Here is a 19,886-nt window from a genome sequence, read left to right on the forward strand (position 1 = left end):
TTTAAGAATCATATCTTTTAATTTCTTGTTAGTCAAGTAATCAACTTTAATTTTAAAACTTCCTTTTTTTAAATTGATTTTCAATCATATCTTCTCAATCACATATTTTTCAAAATTAATTCTCAATCATATCTTTTTAATTTCTAATTTCAAAATCTTTTCAAAAATCACTTAATTTCTTTCCTAATCTTAATTTTCGAAAATCTCAATCAAATTTTCAAAATTTCTTTTAATTATTTCAAAATATTTTTAATTTATTTTCGAAAATTCTTTCCCTCTTCTCACATCCTTCTATTTAAGGGACTAACACTCCTCTTCAAGGTGCAATTCGAACTCTATCCTTTTTGATAAGTTCAAATTCTCTTCTATCTACCTTCTCCTTCTATTCTTCTTTTCCTCTGACACCTCAATGAATCTCTATACTGTGACATAGAGGATTCCCTACTTTCTTGTTCTCTTCTCTTTCATATGAGCAGGAACAAAGATAAAGGCATACTTGTTCAAGCTGATCTTGAACCTAAAAGGACCTTGAAGAGAAAGGTAAAGCACAATTCTCTCTAGAGGGCCTAACAGAGCTTTTCAAGGAAGAAGAAACCATGGTAGCCGAAAACAACAATGCCAACAATGCAAGGAAGGTGCTTGGTGACTTTACTGCACCTACTCCCGACTTCTATGGGAGAAGCATCTCAATCCCTGCCATTGGAGCAAACAACTTTGAGCTTAAGCCTCAATTAGTTTCTCTAATGCAACAGAATTGCAGGTTTCATGGACTTCCATTGGAAGATCCTCATCAGTTCTTAGCTGAATTCTTGCAAATCTGTGACACTGTCAAGACCAATAGGGTTGACCCTGAAGTCTACAGACTTATGCTTTTTCCTTTTGCTGTAAGAGACAGAACTAGGACATAGTTGGATTCACAACCTAAAGAAAGCCTGAACTCTTGGAAAAAGCTAGTCAATGCCTTCTTGGCAAAGTTCTTTCCACCTCAAAAATTGAGTAAGCTTAGAGTGGAAGTCCAAACCTTCAGACAGAAAGAAGGTGAATCCTTCTATGAAGCATGGGAAAGATACAAGCAATTGATCAGAAGGTGTCCTTCTGACATGCTTTCTGAATGGAGCATCATACGTATCTTCTATGATGGGTTGTCTGAACTATCCAAGATGTCATTGGATAGCTCTGCTGGAGGATCTCTTCATCTGAAGAAGATGCCTGCAGAAGCTCAGGAACTCATTGAAATGGTTGCAAATAACCAATTCATGTACACTTCTGAAAGGAATCCTGTGAATAATGGAACAACTCAGAAGAAAGGAGTTTTTGAGATTGATACTCTGAATGCCATATTGGCTCAGAATAAAATATTGACCCAACAAGTCAATATGATTTCTCAGAGTCTGTCCGGAATGCAAGCAGCAACAGGCAGTACTAAGGAAGCTTCCTTTGAAGAAGAAGCTTATGATCCTGAGAACCCAGCAATGGAAGAGGTGAATTACATGGGAGAACCCTATGGAAACACCTATAATCCTTCATGGAGAAATCATCCAAATCTCTCATGGAAGGATCAACAGAGACCTCAACAAGGTTTTAACAACAATAATGATGGAAGAAATAGGTTTAGCAATGGCAATTTCCACCATCTTCTCATCAACAGACAGAGAATTCTAAGCAAAGCCACTCTGACTTAGCAACCATTGTCTCTGATCTAATCAAAACCACTCAAAGTTTCATGACTGAAACAAGGTCCTCCATTAGAAATTTGGAGGCACAAGTAGGTCCGCTGAGTAAGAAAATTACTGAACTCCCTCCTAGTACTCTCCCAAGCAATACAGAAGAGAATCCAAAAAGAGAGTGCAAGGCCATAACCACAACCCACACGGCCAAACCTGGAGAGGAGGAAGAGGCAGTGATCTCCACTGAGGAATACCTCAATGGACGTCCACTGGCCTCCATGGAGTTCCCTAATTAGGAACTATGGGAATCTGAGGCTCACACTGAGACCATAGAGATTCCATTGAATTTACTTCTGCCATTCATGAGCTTTGATGAGTATTCTTCCTCTGAAGAAGATGAAGATGTTACTGAAGAGTAAGTTGCTAAGTACCTTGGAGCAATCATGAAGCTAAATGCCAGGTTGTTTGGTAACGTGACTTGGGAGGATGAACCTCCATTGCTCATCAAAGAACTGGATGACTTGACTAGGCAGAGATTACCTCTGAAGAGACAAGATCCTGGAAAGTTATCAATACCTTGTACCATAGGCACCATGACCTTTGAGAAGTCTCTGTGTGACCTAGGGTCAAGCATAAAACTCATGCCTCTCTCTGTAATGGAGAAGCTAGGGATCATTGAGGTACAAGCTGCAAGAATCTCACTAGAGATGGCAGACAATTCAAAGAAACAGGCTTATGGACTTGTAAAGGATGTCTTGGTAAAAGTGGAAGGCCATTACATCCCTGCTAATTTCATAGTCCTAGAGACTGGGATGTGTATGGATGAATCCATCATCCTTGGCAGACCCTTCCTAGCCACAGCAAAAGCTGTGATTGATGTTGACAGAGGAGAATTGATCATTCAAGTGAATGGAGACTTCCTTGTGTTTAAAGCTCAAGGATATCCCTCTGTCACCATGGAAAGGAAGCATGAAGAGCTTCTCTTAATACAGAGTCAAACAGAGCCCCACAGTCAAACTCTAAGTTTGGTGTTGGGAGGTTCCAACATTGCTCTGAACATCTGTGAGGCTCCATGAGAGCCCACTGTCAAGCTATTGACATTAAAGAAGCGCTTGTTGGGAGGCAACCCTATCTTTAATTATCTATGTTAAATTTCTATTTTCTTTTGTTATTTTATGTTTTCTGTAGGTTGATGATTATGTGAAGTCACAAAAACAATTGAAAAAGCAGAAACAGAAGGAAAAATAGAATGAAAAATAGAACACCCTGGAGGAGAAACTTACTGGCGTTTAAACGCCAGTAAGGGTAGCAGAATGGGCGTTAAACACCCAGTCTGGCACCATTCTGGGCATTTAACGCCAGAAATGGGCACCAGACTGGCGTTTAACACCAGGAATGGGCAAGAAGCTGGTGTTAAACGCCAGAAATGGGTAGCAGCCTGGCGTTTAATGCCAGGATTGGCAGCAAGGGGCGTTTTGCACGCCACATGGTGCAGGGATGAGAAATCCTTGGCACCTCAGGATCTGTGGACCCACAGGATCTCCACCTACTCCACCTCTCTCTCTCTTCTTCACCCATTCACCAATCACCTCAATACCTCTTCCCCAAAAACCCCTCACCTATCAAATCCCACCATTCTCTTGACCACTCACATCCATCCTTCATAAAAGCCCACTTACCTCACCATTCAAATTCAAACCACTTTCCCACCCAAACCCACCCATAATGGCCGAACCATACCCACCTCTCCACTCCTATATAAACCCATCTTCACTCCTCCATTTTCACACAACATACACACTACCTATCCCCCTTGGCCGAAACACAAAGCCAACTCTATCTCCTCTATTTCTTCTTCTTCTACTCTCTTCTTTCTTCTTTTGCTCGAGGATGAGCAACCTTCTAAGTTTGGTGTGGTAAAAGCTAAAGCTTTTTTGTTTTTTCATAACCATTAATGGCACCAAAGGCCGGAGAAACCTCTAGAAAGAGGAAAGGAAAGGCAAAAGCTTCCACCTCTGAGTCATGGGAGATGGAGAGATTCCTCTCAAGGATGCATCAAGACCACTTCTATGAAGTTGTGGCCAAGAAGAAGGTAATCCTCGAGGTCCGTTTTAAGCTAAAAAAGAATGAGTATCCGGAGATCCGACATGAGATCTGAAGAAGAGGTTGGGAAGTTCTCACCAACCCCATTCAACAAGTCGGAATCTTAATGGTTCAAGAGTTCTATGCCAATGCATGGATCACCAAGAACCATGATCAAAGTGTGAACCCGGACCCTAAGAATTGGCTTACAATGGTCCGAGGGAAATACTTAGATTTTAGTCCGGAAAATGTAAGGTTGGCATTCAACTTGCCCATGATGCAAGGAGATGCACACCCATACACTAGAAGGGTCAACTTTGATCAAAGGTTGGACCAAGTCCTCATGGACATCTGTGAAGAGGGCGCTCAATGGAAGAGAGATTCAAGAGGGAAGCCTGATAAACAACTATTTTATGGTTTATATTGTGTTTAATTGTGTGGTTTTGTCATGATCCTTGCCCACTTATTCATCAATTTAGCATGCATTTAGATTTCCTTCCTAAATTCAGTACATGTTTGAAAATTGCTTCCTAGAGACTTTAATTATTTACTTTTAATTTTCTTTTATTCCATTCGATGCCGTGATCTGTGTGTCAAGTGTTTCAGGCCTTATAGGGCATGAATGAGATGGAGATTGGAGAGGAAGCTAGCAAAAATGGAAGGAACACAAGAATTTGAGGAGATAACCAGCGAGAAGTGACGCGGTCGCATGGCTCACGCGACCGCGTGAAGGAGTGCAAATCGCAGCGACGCGGCCGCATGGCTTGCGCGGCCGCGCGGATTGGAAAGCGCAAGCGACGTGGTAGCATGGACGACGCGAACGCGTGGAGAGGAGAAAGCGCAAGCGACGCGTCCGCATAGATGACGCGATCGCGTGACATGTGCGATCTGCATAATCTGCAGAATTCGATGGGGGCGATTTTGGACCTTATTTCGGCCCAGTTTTCGGCCCGAAACAGCAGACTAGAGTCAGAGAATATGCAGAAACAAGAGAGACATTCATTCAGTAGTTTTAGATCTAGTTTTTTTTCACTCTCTTAGGTTTTTCTCTCTAGTTTTTAGGATTTTAATTTTCAATTGATCTTAGCATTGGAACATTGAGAAGAGTTATTTCCTCATCAAGACTTCATCATTCTAGTTTGTTCTCTTAACTTGGTTTTATTCTTCCATGTTCTTTGTTATGTTCAATTTTGTCATTCAGATACTTTTATGATTAATTAATGCAAGGATTATTTCTCTTTAATTCAATTTCAATTCCAATAATCATGTCTTTTTTTAATTCCCTTTTATGTGCCATGGATTCTTTATTTACAATGCGTGAGTAGTTTCATTACTTGATAGGGAGTTGATTAAAAGGAACTCTTGAGTTGGAAGGATCGAAGGAGAAATTTATAGTTGGGTTAAATGTTGGATTGATATCCTGTCACCAACGCCAATCCCTTTGAACTAAGTGGGTTGTAACTCGTGAATAGATTTGGCAGTCCAACTTGTTTGACTTTCCCTTACCTAGTAAAGGATAACCAAACAGAGTAACCGTTAATTATAAATCAATCTTAAAAAATCACTCCATCAATGATAGAGATTCTAACTGATCAATTCCCAATCAAGGCTTTTATTTATATTATTTAAAATTCCTCAATTTAAATTCCAATTTACTTAGCTCAACTTCTTGGAACATCTGATTGATAAAACATCACACTTTTCTGTAACTCGTTGGGAGACGACCTGGGACTTAAAACTCCTAGTAATTTTAATTTAAACTCTCTGTGACATATTTCTAAATTGATAGGCAGATTTTCGGTGAGTTAAGAACTATACTCGCAACGTAACCAATTTAATAAATTTTTAATTCACCAGCTTCTGCTTTCCATCAATTTTTGGCGCCGTTGCCGGGGAGCTGCAATAGAGTGCTAATTTTATTAATTAGAATTTATTTATTTGCATTTTATTTAATTTTGCTACAATGAGCTGCATGTTTCTTCCGTCAAATGACGCGTTCACTTCCTGATCCGCGCTTACTAATATTCGATCCTGAAATTGAAAGGACTATTTCAAGAATAAGGCGAGAACAGCATAGAAAACATGGCAGCTAGAAGAGTTACCATTCAGGAGGAAGGAGCTCTTGATTTTACAATGCAACCGTTTCAAGCGCATCCTCCAGCGGTAGCTACGGATTTTGAGATAAAGACCGCACTGCTAAATTTGATGCCCAAGTTTCATGGCCTACCTGCTCAAGAGCCTATCAAGCACTTGAGAGATTTCCAGGCAGCCTGTTCTACTGTCAGGCGTGATGGCACTGATGAAACTTTAATTCTGCTGAAAGCTTTTCCGTTCTCTCTTGAGGGAAAAGCAAGAGAGTGGTACTACACTCAACCTCTAGCAAATGTATCCAACTGGGATACACTCAGAAAGGAGTTTCTGGAGAAATTCTTTCCATCTGAAGTTACTGATAAACTGAGGAAGGATATCTCTACAATTGTTCAGGACGACAATGAGACTCTCTTTGAATACTGGGAGCGCTTCAATAATCTTCTGGAAGCATGCCCCCACCACATGATTGACAAGATCGTGCTACTCAGCTATATCACACAAGGTATGAGACCCCAAGATAAGACCACATTGGAAAGTGCCAGCAATGGGTCTATGAAGAAGTACAAGACCACTGATGAAGCTTGGCAATTGATCAGTGATTTAGCTGAATCTACTCGGAATCATAGACAGAAGCAAGGCCGTTCAAAAGCCGTTGCAGAAGTTTCTTCTGGCATAGAGACTGCAGCTCTAAATCGAAGCATCTGTGAGATGACCAACCTGCTGAAGCAAATACAGTTGAGTCAACAAGCTCAGCAAACTCAACCGGAGCAAAACCAACAACTAGTTCCACAAAGAATTTGCGGAATTTGTGCTGATTACAGCCATTACACTGATGAATGCCCGCAGCTCCAATAAGAAGACAACATGGTGGCATCCACTCACAACTTCTATGACCGCCCCAACCAAGGGTACAATCAAAGTGGAAATAATAACCATGGATGGCAGGACAATTCAAACCAGAATTGGAGGGACAACAATAATAGGGGAGGCAGAGATAATCAGAGAAATCAGAGGTGGAATAATAACAACAACAGGCAGCAAAATCAACCTTACCGTGCACCTCACCTGAGGCAAAACCAAGGACCACCGAACAATCAGAAGCAAACCTCTCAGTTTACTCATTCTTCTGTATCTTCTAATGAAGATTTATTACAAGCTTTTGAGAAAAGACAACTGGCCATGGAAAATACCATCGTGAACAATATTAACGCCAGTCTGAATGGTTTCACCTCTACTCTACAAGCTTTATTGACACAACTTGGTTCAGCACAAAATTCCAGTAACCAACCTTCAAGCACCACTGGAATCCCCTCTCAACCATTACCCAATCCGAAGGGAGGCATTAATGCCATCACCTTGAGGTCCGGAACCACACTGCAGGAGAGGAATCAGGAGGAACCAAGCTCACCAAAATACGCCTCAGCTGAAGAGGTGGTAGAAATCGAAGATGTTGAAGAGGAAGAGGATATACAGCACATGGCTGAAGAAGAGATAGCTCAACCACAGGAAGAAGCACCAAAAGGCACAAGCACCACAGAAAACACTACCCCCATTCCATTTCCACAACTTGCAAGGAAGCCCAGGAAGCAGCTAGAACCTGATCCTAAAATGGTAGAAATATTCAAAAAGGTTGAGGTAACTGTTCTCCTTTTTGATGTTATTCAGCAGGTACCTAAATATGCAAAGTTTCTAAAAGACTTATGTATCCATAAAGACAAAATTAATGAATTAGAAACTATTCCTTTAGGTAGTTCTATATCTGCTTTAATGGGAGGAGTACCTGAAAAATGTAGTGATCCAGGTCCTTGCATAGTTAGTTGTACTATTGGTGGTGTAGTAATTTATGATTGCATGTGTGATTTAGGAGCATGTGTCAGTATAATGCCTTTGTCTATATATGATGTTTTAAGGCTCCCTCCCTTAAAAAGGTCGGCAGCTCGTTTTGTGTTAGCAGATAAAAGCATTATTACAGTGGCTGGAGTTGCTGAAGATGTTTTGGTGAACATTAAAGGGCTCACATTTCCCACTGATTTTTATATCTTGGAGATGCCCCATAATGATTCAGATAAGTCATCATCAATCCTACTTGGAAGACCATTCCTGAAGACATCAAAATTCAAATTGGATGCTTTTTCAGGAACATACTCCTTTGAAATAGATTGCCGCATAGTGATCTTCAATCTGAATGGAGTCATTGACAACCCCCCAGAAAATCGTTCTATCTTCCAGTGTGATGTCATAGACGAGAGTGTGGCTGAAGTTCAAAAAGAAGAGTTTGAAGAGAGGCACACTGGACAAGACCCAAGTGTGGGGACCCTCTTAACTGACAATGAGGACACTTCGCCATTTTCGCAAGTCCCAGATGATCCAGAGCCTGCCCATGATCAAAAGTTAGAATTGAAACCTCTCCCTCCACATCTCAAATATGCTTATCTTGAGGATGAGCAGAAGCTTCCGGTTATTATTGCAAGAGAACTGACTTCTCAACAAGAAGAGCAGTTACTTGATGTACTGAGGAAGCATAAGAAGGCAATTGGGTGGAGTTTGGCAGACATAGTGGGAATCAACCCTCAAGTATGCGAGCACAGAATTTTTTTGGAAGATGGAGCAAGACCTGTCCGTCAACCACAAAGAAGATTGAATCCCACCATATTGGAAGTTGTTAAAAAGGAAGTGACCAGACTATTGGAGGCCAGTATCATATATCCCATTTCAGACAGTGAATGGGTAAGCCCAGTACAAGTAGTGCCCAAGAAGTCTGGAGTCACTACCGTGAAGAATGAGCATGGAGAGCTCATAGCAACTAGAGTTCAGAATGCTTGGAGAGTCTGCATTGATTACAGGCGTCTCAACCAAGCTACCCGTAAGGATCACTACCCACTTCCATTCATTGATCAAATGCTGGATCGCCTGTCAGGTAAATCATATTATTGCTTTCTAGATGGTTACACAGGTTATTTCCAGATTCATATAGCTCCTGAGGATCAGGAAAAGACTACTTTTACATGTCCTTTTGGGACTTATGCTTATAAGAGAATGCCCTTTGGCTTGTGCAATGCACCAGCTACTTTCCAAAGGTGCATGATGAGCCTTTTCTCTGATCTTATTGAGGACTGTATGGAAGTTTTTATGGACGATTTTAGCGTTTATGGTGATTCTTTTAACCTTTGCTTAGATGGATTATCTAGAGTATTAGATAGATGTGTTGATACAAACCTTGTATTGAATTTCGAAAAATGCCACTTTATGGTAAAACAAGGGATTGTATTGGGACATGTGGTATCTAATAATGGCATTTCTGTAGACCCAGCAAAGGTGAATGTTATTTCTAGTTTACCTTAACCCTCTTCTGTGAGGGAAGTCCGTTCGTTCCTTGGCCATGCAGGTTTCTACAGGAGATTTATTAAGGACTTTAGTAAGGTGGCACTTCCCTTATCCAGATTACTGCAGAAGGACATTGAGTTCGAGTTCAGTGAAGATTGCAAACAAGCATTTGATAAGCTGAAGACTGCTCTAACTCAAGCCCCAATTGTGAGAGGACCCGACTGGAGCCAGCCGTTTGAAATCATGTCCGATGCTTCCAACCATGCAGTAGGAGCAGCGCTGGCTCAGCGTGAAGGTAAGGATCCTTTTGTTATTGCCTATGCGTCTAAGACTTTAGACACTGCCCAGTCCAATTATACTACTACTGAGAAAAAGCTAATTGCTATTGTTTTCGCTCTGGATAAATTCCGAGCTTATTTACTTGGTACTAGAGTAGTAGTGTATTCGGACCATGCAGCTCTAAATTATTTATTAGCTAAAAAGGAATCCAAACCAAGACTAATTATACGTTGGATACTGCTGTTACAAGAATTTGATTTAGAAATAAAGGATAGGAGTGGTAATCAAAATTTAGTAGCGGACCACTTGAGTCGCCTTGAACATATTAAGGATAATTCTACTCCTATAGATGATAATTTTCCTTTTGACAACCTGCAAGCAGTATCTGAGGTAGTCCCTTGGTACGCACCTGTTGCTAATTATTTAGTTAGCCGCACATTTCCCCCACATTTCTCTAAACATCAAAGAGACAAGCTGAAAAGCAAGTCTAAATATTATATGTGGGATGATCCATATTTATGGAGATGTGGCACTGACCAGATAATTAGACGTTGTGTACCTCAATCAGAATTCCAGTCCATTTTAGAGGCCTGTCACTCATCTGAGAGTGGAGGACACTTTGGCCCTCAAAGAACAGCTAGAAAGATCTTAGACTGCGGATTTTGGTGGCCTACTCTTTTTAGAGATACTGTTGAGTTTTGTAAATCTTGTCACCCATGCCAGAAATTTGGTAACATATCCAAGAGGGATGAGATGCCTCAACAATATATGCTTTTCTGTGAAATTTTTTATGTCTGGGGCATTGACTTCATGGGTCCATTTCCAAATTCTAGTGGATATTTTTATATTTTGTTAGCTATGGATTATGTTTCCAAATGGGTGGAAGCAATTCCTACCCGCACTGATGATGCTAACACTGTTGTTTCCTTTGTGAGAAACCATATTATATGCCGCTTTGGATCACCACGAGCGATCGTGAGCGATCAAGGCACCCATTTTTGTAACAGGAGACTAACAGGATTGATGAAGAAGCATGGGATAATCCATAAAGTTGCAACAGCTTACCACCCCCAAACTAATGGGCAAGCCGAGGTGTCAAACAGAGAAATTAAGCGTATCTTGCAGAAGATAGTGAAGCCTCATAGAAAAGACTGGAGCACCAGACTACAAGATGCACTGTGGGCATACAGAACAGCATACAAGACACCCATTGGGATGAGTCCCTTTCGCCTAGTTTATGGAAAAGCTTGCCATCTTCCAGTTGAAATCGAACACAGAGCCTTCTGGGCAGTTAAGGAGTGCAACATGGAAATTGAGAAAGCCGGAACTGAAAGAAAGTTGCAACTACAGGAATTGGAGAACCTTCGCCTAGAAGCTTATGAGAACTCCAGAATATACAAGGAAAAGATGAAAGCTGTGCATGATCAAAACATCAAGAAGAGAGAGTTCCAACCTGGAGATTTTGTTCTCCTTTACAAATCTCGACTGAGGCTCATGCCCGGTAAGTTGAGATCAAAATGGGAAGGTCCATACAGAATACAGAAGGCTGAATCGTACGGAGTTTATCACCTAAGCCATCCTTCAAGTTCTGAACTTATTAAGGTTAATGGACACCGCCTAAAGCTGTACCATGGTGAGAAGGTGCAGAAAAATAAGGAGCTTGAGATCTTCCACTTGGAAGATCCCCACATAGCAGCAGATTGAGCTAGTAGAGCGTCCAACTTACGGACGTAAAAGCAAAGTGCTTGGTGGGAGACAACCCACCGCGGTATGATCGTTTCTTTCTTCACTTTTAGTTTTTCTTCTTTAATAACTCTTCTCTTTATTAGTGCTTCCGTGCTCTTTCAATTACATGTCTTTATATTTCTCTAAAAAAAAAAAATTAAAATTTCGCCGCGCGACGCGATCGCACCAGCGACGCGTCCGCGTGGCAGGAGGAGTAAAGAAAAATAAAAATGAACAGAAAGTTACACAGGAGGAGCGCTGGAGTCGTGCCAATGGCACAAATTACTCCACGCGACCGCGTCGCGGACGCAACCGCGTCGCTTGGACATCATGGCCTCCCACGTGACCGCGTGCCCTGCATTTTCGACGTAAAGGGGTGCACAGTGCTATATTGTGCGAGAATGGTGCTGGAAGCACAATCCTTGTCACGCGACCACGTCGCTGACGCGGCCGCGTCCCCCATTTTATAACGCACACTCATGCGATCGCGTGACCTACGCGATCACGTCACCCAATTTTGGCAATTAAAATGAATCAAATAGAGAGTTGTGCTGGAGCGAGGCTGCACTCGCGCCAGCAGCGCAACATAGGTCACGCGACCGCGGTACCGACGCGATCGCGTCCCCTTCCCTGACGTGCCCCCATGCGAACGCATGCCCCAGGCGGCCGCGTCGCATGTGCCGCACAGCTAAACCCCAATTGCCAAATTATCTTATCTTTCTTTCCTCCAAATCCTAATTTTTCTTTTCCCTCCTTCTTTCTTCTTTCCCCCTTCTCCTTTCTATCTCACTCTCTCTCTCTCTCTCCTCCATTAACAAGGTTTCACCTTCTTCTTCCTTCTTCTCTTTTCTATCATTCTTATTATATTATGAATATATTATTATTTTCTTTTTCTTTTCTTTTTCTTTTCAAACTTTTATTTTCTTTATTCTTCTTTTCCCTTTTTATATGGTGTTAGAAATTTTTTGAGTCATTATCCCTCACTATATGCTTGTGACTTGTTACAATTTATTTGACAATTATTATTATTATTTTTTTTTGGGGATTGCTTGCATGTTCAATTTCATACTTTTTACATCTTGTTTAACATGCATGCTATGTGTTTGTGAAAAAGCCCCTGTGGCATTATGCACTTCTCTATGTTCCTATACTATTCAATGCTTACTTTTCACAAATTTCCCCTATTATTTTATTAATTGAATTCAATTGTCAATACAAACGTGATGGTTTGTTACAAAGTAATGCTTGGCCTATGCTACTCATGCCCTTTGCCAGCATGCCAATAAACACCTTGCATTCACTTGTCTTTTTATGCACTAGCTATTTCCCATTGATGGCTTTTCATATGTACTCGAGAGCATGTGTTAATGTCATCTACATTTTACTGTGCATCATTCACCCTCTTTTCCGTTTCCTTCCTTGCTGTATCTCTCTTTGCATTTAATTTTCTTTCTCTTCCCTTCTTTCAGGATGGCCACCAAGAAAGGAAAGGAGAAAGCAACTTCCAGACCACCAGCAAGAAGGGGAACTAAAAGAGCATTAGTGGCAGAGCCTTCTTCAACCGCAGTCAAGCCCTCAACAAAACGAGTCAAGAGGATAATAAAGGTTGACAAAAAGGAGAAAGCCTTTCCAGCAAAGGACGCTGCGCGATTTTCCAATCGCTACTATGAGCAGATGTTCCCCATCCTGGCAGAAAGGAACTATAACAATGAATACCTTCTTATCCTCCCGTCCAATATTGCCACCTTTGTTGAGCCGCAAATTGAGCGAAGACAATGGGGTTTCCTACGGAAACTGCCAAGGCAGGTCAATCTTTCTTGGGTAGTTGAGTTCTACTCCAACTTCTACATGCCGACCCTGCAGTCTGTTTATGTCGGGCAAAAGCAAGTTCTGAGTCTTCCCCCTATTCCTACAGGAATGGACGCTTTTCAAGAAGCCACCCTTCAGCGCCAGAGATACCAATTTGACTGGGACTCCGTTCTCGGAGTCATCGCTTTACCTGGCAGCCGTTGGATCTACGGATACCACCGTTCCCGCCCTAAGGGAATCTTGGCTTCCGCACTTACCTTGGAGGCTCGCGTATGGACACAGATCATATCCCATTACGTCTTTCCGAGCACTCATGAGTCCTCCTTCACTGCAGACATGGCTGTTCTACTATGGTGCATCCTTATAGACTAACCTCTGAATCTTTCAAGACACATCCGAAATGCTATGGAGCATGTACAAATCGCGGGCAACCTACCTTTTCCCGCCTTGGTCTCAGATCTTGTCTCAGCAGCCGGAGTCTCCTACAGAGCTGGGGACACCAAAGCCATGCTTCCACGGGATGATCAATATATCCCTCACGGGAAATACCTCAGACTTTCAGCAGCCACTACAAGCCAGCCTACTGAGCCAGTTGAAGATATTCCTTCTTCAACACCACAAGCATCTACAACCGAGAAATTGCTCCAGCAGATACTTGAAAAATTGGATTGGCATGAACTGAAAGCTAAGATGAAAGAGCGCCGTAACGAGCGCCGATTCAAACACCTCAAGGAGCTACTCAAGGGACGCTTCAGAGACTCAGACACCCCGGACTCCACTTCTTTTACCAGCACCGGGAGCCATGATGATCCCGACTGTGGAGATACTGCCACCAGCCCACCCTTGTTCCTGACAGATGGCACCGAGGACGGTGCAAAGCCTTAAGTGTGGGGAGGTCGGTCAGTACCTGACTTCTGGAGGTAAATTCTCTTCTCTGGCACCAATAATTAGGATATTTTAGTTAGATTTTCTTTCTTTTATAGAATAGAATAAACTGCATAGGTTAGAATAGTTGCATGCATGTTCTACTTGATTGAAAAGACAATAAGTTTCTTTTAAAAATCTATCTTTGGAACAAAATTTCACTAATTTTTCAAAATCTTTATGATAAATCTGCTTGAGTTGTATTTGGAACATGATGTTTGAGCTAAAGAACACACAACCTGTGAAAGATTTGAGCCTTTATGTATGGTTACATTATTTAACCATAATCATTTTATTCTTGTGTGTTTTCTTCTCTATGATTGTAATCTATATTTTGTTTTATCTTATATGTCCAATATTTATTATATTTATACGCTTGCACATGATTGAGGCCATTATTTGTTTAAACTCCCTTATCCAAATCAAGCCTACCCTTTTTAATTACCCTTGTTAACCACTTTGAGCCTTTGAAACCCCATTTGTTCTATATTTTACCACATTACTGACCTCAAGCTGAAAAACAATTATATATCCCAAATTGAATCTTTGGTTAGCTTAAGATAGAATTGTGTATGCTAGTTAAGTATGGGAAATTGTGGGAACAAAAGTTGTTGAGGGAATGTGTCATGAAAATTTAAAGGGAATTTGGATACCTACTCATGTGAAGATATGAGAATGAAAAATCTATGTGCATTGATAAGCTTTATTTAATTAAAAAAAAATCAATAAATAAGGGGACAAAATTACCCCAATGTTAAATTCAGAATTCAAAGATCAATGCACATATGATAGAATTAAAATACAAAGTTGAAACATGAGTATGGATTGAAAAAGGGAATTATGGGTAGCTAAGCATGAATTTAAAAGTATATAGAATATATGTATATTAGGTGAGAGTTTAGGTTAATTAAAGATTCAATTTATAAAGCTCACTTAGCCATATGTATATCCTTACCTGCACCTTGGCCCCATTACAACCCTGAAAAGACCTCATGATGTTTGCATTGGTATATTAACTGTTGTTGATTGGTTAAGAGAAAAACAAAAGTTAGAAAACATGACTAGAAAAGAATTGAGTGATTACCCTATACACTAGAGATTAGAGCGTACATACATTATCAGTGAGGGTTCAATGCTTGAATTTTCAGGTTTCCTGCTTTCATAAGCTATCTTCTTGCACTTTTATCGGTTTTATTGTATAATGATAGAATTAGTGGAATTTGATTTGTAACTATTTTGAAGGGCTTATTTACTTTTGATCAAGTGGACAATAATCATATAGTTGCATTTATTTATATACGTAGGATTGTATTGCATTTCATGAGTTTCTGCATGTTCATACTTATTTCCTTGTCTCCTTTAATTTAGCATGAGGACATGCTAATGTTTAAGTGTTGAGAGGTTGATAAACCACTATTTTATGGTTTATATTGTGTTTAATTGTGTGGTTTTGTCATGATCCTTGCCCACTTATTCATCAATTTAGCATGCATTTAGATTTCCTTCCTAAATTCAGTACATGTTTGAAAATTGCTTCCTAGAGACTTTAATTATTTACTTTTAATTTTCCTTTATTCCATTCGATGCCGTGATCTGTGTGTCAAGTGTTTCAGGCCTTATAGGGCATGAATGAGATGGATATTGGAGAGGAAGCTAGCAAAAATGGAAGGAACACAAGAATTTGAGGAGATAACCAGCGAGAAGTGACGCGGTCGCATGGCTCACGCAACCGCGTGAAGGAGTGCAAATCGCAGCGACGCGGCCGCATGGCTTGCACGGCCGCGCGGATTGGAAAGCGCAAGCGACGCGGTAGCATGGACGACGCAAACGCGTGGAGAAGAAAAAAGCGCAAGCGACGCGTCCGCATGGATGACGCGATCGCGTGACATGTGCGATCTGCATAATCTACAGAATTCGATGGGGGCGATTTTGGACCATATTTCGGCCCAGTTTTTGGCCCAGAACAGCAGACTAGAGTCAGAGAATATGCAGAAACAAGAGAGACATTCATTCAGTAGTTTTAGATCTAGTTTTTTTTCACTCTCTTAGGTTTTTCTCTCTAGTTTTTAGGATTTTAATTTTCAATTGATCTTAGCATTGGAACATTGAGAAGAGTTATTTCCTCATCAAGACTTCATCATTCTAGTTTGTTCTCTTAACTTGGTTTTATTCTTCCATGTTCTTTGTTATGTTCAATTTTGTCATTCAGATACTTTTATGATTAATTAATGCAAGGATTATTTCTCTTTAATTCAATTTCAATTCCAATAATCATGTCTTTTTTTAATTCCCTTTTATGTGCCATGGATTCTTTATTTACAATGTGTGAGTAGTTTCATTACTTGATAGGGAGTTGATTAAAAGGAACTCTTGAGTTGGAAGGATCGAAGGAGAAATTTATAGTTGGGTTAAATGTTGGATTGCTATCCTGTCACCAACGCCAATCCCTTTGAACTAAGTGGGTTGTAACTCGTGAATAGATTTGGCAATCCAACTTGTTTGACTTTCCCTTACCTAGTAAAGGATAACCAAACAGAGTAACCGTTAATTATAAATCAATCTTAAAAAATCACTCCATCAATGATAAAGATTCTAACTGATCAATTTCCAATCAAGGCTTTTATTTATATTATTTAAAATTCCTCAATTTAAATCCAATTTACTTAGCTCAACTTCTTGGAACATCTGATTGATAAAACAGCACACTTTTCTGCAACTCGTTGGGAGACGACCTGGGACTTAAAACTCCCAGTAATTTTAATTTAAACTCTCTGTGACATATTTCTAAATTGATAGGCAGATTTTCAGTGAGTTAAGAACTATACTCGCAACGTAACCAATTTAATAAATTTTTAATTCACCAGCTTCTGCTTTCCATCAAAGCCGGTTCAACTAAGAAGGCATGACCTCAAGCCCGTGGCTAGGGGATGGTTGGAGTTCATCCAACGCTCAATCATTCCTACTAGCAACCGGTCTGAAGTTACTATAGACCGGGCTATCATGATTCATAGCATCATGATTAGAGAGGAAGTAGAAGTTCATGAGGTTATATCCCAAGAACTCTACAAAGTGGCGGACAAGTCCTCTACTGTGGCAAGGTTAGCCTTCCCTCATCTCATTTGTCACCTCTGCAATTCAGCTGAAATTATCATAGAGGAAGACATCCTCATTGATGAGGACAAGCCCATCACTAAGAAAAGGATGGAGAAAACAAGAGATCCCACTCATGGACAAGAGCATGAGGAAACTCCTCATCATGAAATCCCTGAGATGCCTCAAGGGATGCATTTTCCTTCACAAAACTATTGGGAGCAAATCAACACCTCCCTAGGAGAATTAAGTTCCAACATGGGACAACTAAGGGTGGAGCACCAAGAGCATTCCATCCTCCTCCATGAAATTAGAGAAGACCAAAGAACCATGAGAGAGGAGCAACAAAGGCAAGGAAGAGACATTGAGGAGCTCAAGCACTCCATAAGATCTTCAAGAGGAAGAACAAGCCACCATCACTAAGGTGGACCCGTTCTTTAATTTCCTTGTTCTTTATTTTCTGTTTTTCGAAAATTGTGCTTTATGTTTATTTATGTTTGTGACTTTTTTACATGATCACTAGTGTCTAAGTGTCTATGCCTTAAAGCTATGAAAATGAATCCATCACCTTTCTTAAATGAAAAATGTTTTTAATTGAAAAAGAAAAAGCAGTGCATGAATTTCAAATTTTAAAACAGTTTAATTATTTTGATGTGGTGGCAATACTATTGTTTTTCTGAATGAATGCTTAAATAGTGCATATTTTTGAATTTGATTGTTTATGAATGTTAAAATTGTTGGCTCTTGAAAGAATGATGGGAAAAGGAGAAATGTTATCTGATGATCTGAAAAATCATAAAATTGATTCTTGAAGCAAGAAAAAAGCAGTGAAAAGCTTGCAGAAAAAAATATATATATGCGAAAAAAATGCGAAAAAAAAAAGAAAAAAGAAAGAAAAAAGAAAAGCAAGCAGAAAAAGCCAATACCCTTTAAACCAAAAGGCAAGGGAGATAAAAAGGATCCAAGGCTTTGAGCATCAGTGGATAGGAGGGCCCACAGGAATAAAATCCTGGCCTAAGCGGCTAAACCAAGCTGTCCTTAACCATGTGCTTGTGGTGTGAAGGTATCAAGTAAAAACTTGAGACTGAGCGGTTAAAGTCATGGTCCAAAAGCAAAAAGAGTGTGCTCAAGAGCTCTGGACACCTCTAATTGGGGACTCTAGCAAAGCTGAGTCACAATCTGAAAAGGTTCACCCAGTTATGTGTCTGTGGCATTTATGTATCCGGTGGTAATACTGGAAGACAAAATGCTTAGGGTTACGGCCAAGACTCATAAAGTAGCTGTGTTCAAGAATCAACATACTTAACTAGGAGAATCAATAACACTATCTGGATTCTGAGTTCCTATAGATGCCAATCATTCTGAACTTCAAAGGATAAAGTGAGATGCCAAAACTGTTCAGAGGCAAAAAGCTAAAAGCCCCGCTCATCTAATTAATACTGATCTTCATAGATATTTGTGGAATTCATTGTATATTCTCTTCTTTTTATCCTATTTGATTTTCAGTTGCTTGGGGACAAGCAACAATTTAAGTTTGGTGTTGTGATGAGCGGATAATTTATACGCTTTTTGGCATTGTTATTAGTATGTTTTTAGTATATTTTAATTAGTTTTTATTATATTTTTATTAGTTTTTATTTAAAAATCACTCTTCTGGACTTTACTATGAGTTTGTGTGTTTTTCTGTGATTTCAGGTATTTTCTGGCTGAAATTGAGGGACCTGAGCAAAAATCTAATTCAGAGGCTGAAAAAGGACTGCAGATGCTGTTGGATTCTGAACTCCCTGCATTCGAAGTGGATTTTCTGAAGCTACAGAAGCTCAATTGGCGCGCTCTCAATTGCGTTGGAAAGTAGACATCCTGGGCTTTCCAGCATTCTATAATAATCCATACTTTGCTCGAGATTTGATGGCCCAAACAGGCGTTCCAAGTCAGCTCAAGAATTCTGGCGTTTAACGCCGGAACTGGCACAAAAGCTGGCGTTTAACTCCAAGAAAAGTCTCTACACATGGAAGCTTCAATGCTCCGCCCAAGCACACACCAAGTGGGTCCGGAAGAAGATTTCTGCATTAATTACCTATTTCTGTAACCCTAGGCTACTAGTTCTCTATAAATAGGACCTTTTGCTATTGTATTTTCATCTTTTGATCATCCTGGAATCATGTTTTGATGATTGAACCCTCTTTGGGAGGCTGGCCATTCGGCCATGCCTAGACCTTTTGTTCTTATGTATTTTTAACAGTGGAGTTTCTACACACCATAGATTAAGGTGTGGAGCTTTGCTGTTCTTCATGAATTAATACAAGTACTATTGTTTTTCTATTCAACTCAAGTCTATTTCTTCTCCAAGATATTCATTCGCACCCAAGAACATGATGAATGTGATGATTATGTGACACTCATCACCATTCTCACCTATGAACGCGTGACTAACAACCACTTCCGTTCTACATACAAACAAGCTTGAATGTGTATCTCTTGGGTTTCTAATCTAAGATTAGAACCTTCGTGGTATAGGCTAGAATTATTGGCGGCCATTCTTGAGATCTGGAACGTCTAAACCTTGTCTGTGGTATTCTGAGTAGGATCTGGGAAGGGATGACTGTGACGAGCTTTAAACTCGCGATTGTTGGGCGTGTGACAGACGCAAAAGGATCAATGGATCCTATTCCAGCATGATCGAGAACCGACAGATGATTAGCCGTGCGGTGACAGTGCATTTGGAACGTTTTCACTGAGAGGACGGGAAGTAGCCATTGACAACGGTGATGCCCAACATAAAGCTTGCCATGGAAAGGAGTATGAATGATTGGAAGAAGGCAATAGGAAAGCAGAGGTTCAAGAGGAACAAAGCATCTTCATACGCTTATCTGAAATTCCAACCAAAGAACTACA

At 40.4% G+C, this 19,886-nt stretch overlaps 2 non-coding genes across 2 annotated transcripts; both read right to left on the bottom strand.

Moving 5' to 3' along the window:
• Positions 1–998: 998 nt before the first annotated feature.
• Positions 999–1,106, bottom strand: LOC148575912 (small nucleolar RNA R71). Its single transcript, XR_015904672.1, has one exon. It is a non-coding gene; the product is annotated as a small nucleolar RNA R71 (small nucleolar RNA).
• A 5,094-nt stretch (positions 1,107–6,200) lies between these two features.
• On the bottom strand, positions 6,201–6,308 carry LOC148575913 (small nucleolar RNA R71). Its single transcript, XR_015904036.1, has one exon. It is a non-coding gene; the product is annotated as a small nucleolar RNA R71 (small nucleolar RNA).
• Positions 6,309–19,886: the final 13,578 nt, after the last annotated feature.

Source organism: Arachis ipaensis, chromosome B1, assembly GCF_059453495.1.
Source record: "Arachis ipaensis isolate K30076 ecotype BB chromosome B1, ASM5945349v1, whole genome shotgun sequence".
In the NCBI taxonomy this organism is placed as follows: domain Eukaryota; kingdom Viridiplantae; phylum Streptophyta; class Magnoliopsida; order Fabales; family Fabaceae; genus Arachis; species Arachis ipaensis.